The 1,006-nt window shown below is 49.7% G+C and overlaps 1 pseudogene; it reads right to left on the minus strand.

Annotated features, from left to right (window-relative positions):
* LOC110214480 (uncharacterized) lies at nt 1–695 on the minus strand (annotated as a pseudogene).
* Nucleotides 696–1,006: the final 311 nt, after the last annotated feature.

Consider the following 1,006-nt stretch of genomic DNA (forward strand, 5'->3'; position numbering starts at 1 on the left):
TTTAGGGTTTAAACAAGTCCTTCTGTCCTGAAGCATCTATTTTGAAGGCTTGGGACTAGCAGCTTTAGCGCCAGCATCCTTGAGTTTGGACTCAGCAGGCTTAGCAGCCTTGGAATCACTGGGCTTTGTGGCCTTGGGATCGGACTTGGCAACCTTGGCATCAGATTTGCTGAGTTTGGGGCCAGATTTGGCAGCCTTGGGATCAGATTTACTGACCTTGGCGGCAGTAGGCTTGGCAGCCGTGGTAGCCTTGGGGTCAGTGGGCTTGGTAGCTTTGGGGTCAGTGGACTTGGCAGCCTTGGGGTCAGCAGTTCTGGCAACTTTAGAGTCAGGCTTCGTGATCCTGGGGCCAGGCCATTTGATGCCATCTCTAGGGCCTGGACACTTGGTGGCCATCTTATGGCCAGCATGCCGGGCACTGGCCTTGGGGATCTTGGGCCTGAGGAGCTTGGCCTTGGAGGCCTTGGTGCTCAGGGCCTTGATGGCCTCTGCTCATGCTTTGACGGCTTTGGCGTCGTTGGCCTGCATCTTCTTAGCCTCTTCTTGTTGTGTTTCTTGGCAAAGCACATGTTTCCCAGAAACTTGGGGTCAACCCCTTTCAGACACTTGTATCTCTGTGACCTAGGTTTCTTGAGGCCATTTCTGAGCCATTTTCATGATTGGTTATGGGTGGCATGGTTCTTAGACTTCACCATCTTTACACCACAGCCTGCGCTAACAGGCACTCCACTGACCAGAAGAGGCCAAAGCGAGAGAGAAAAAGAAGGAAGAAGCATGGAACAGTGTCCAATAAGTATTTATTAAGTGCCTACTATGTGCCAGACACCTTGCTAAGCATTGCGGATACAAAAAGAAGGAAAAGACAGTCCCTGCCCTCAAGGAGCTGACAATCTAATGGAAAAGACAATAAGCAAACAAATATGTACAAATAGTCTATATACAGGATAAAAAAGAAATAATTACTAGAGGGGAAGCACTGGAATGATGAGGGATTGGGAAAGGCTTC

This window comes from Phascolarctos cinereus, unplaced genomic scaffold (assembly GCF_003287225.1).
Source record: "Phascolarctos cinereus isolate Bilbo 61053 unplaced genomic scaffold, phaCin_HiC Scaffold_4;HRSCAF=312, whole genome shotgun sequence".
In the NCBI taxonomy this organism is placed as follows: Eukaryota; Metazoa; Chordata; class Mammalia; order Diprotodontia; family Phascolarctidae; genus Phascolarctos; species Phascolarctos cinereus.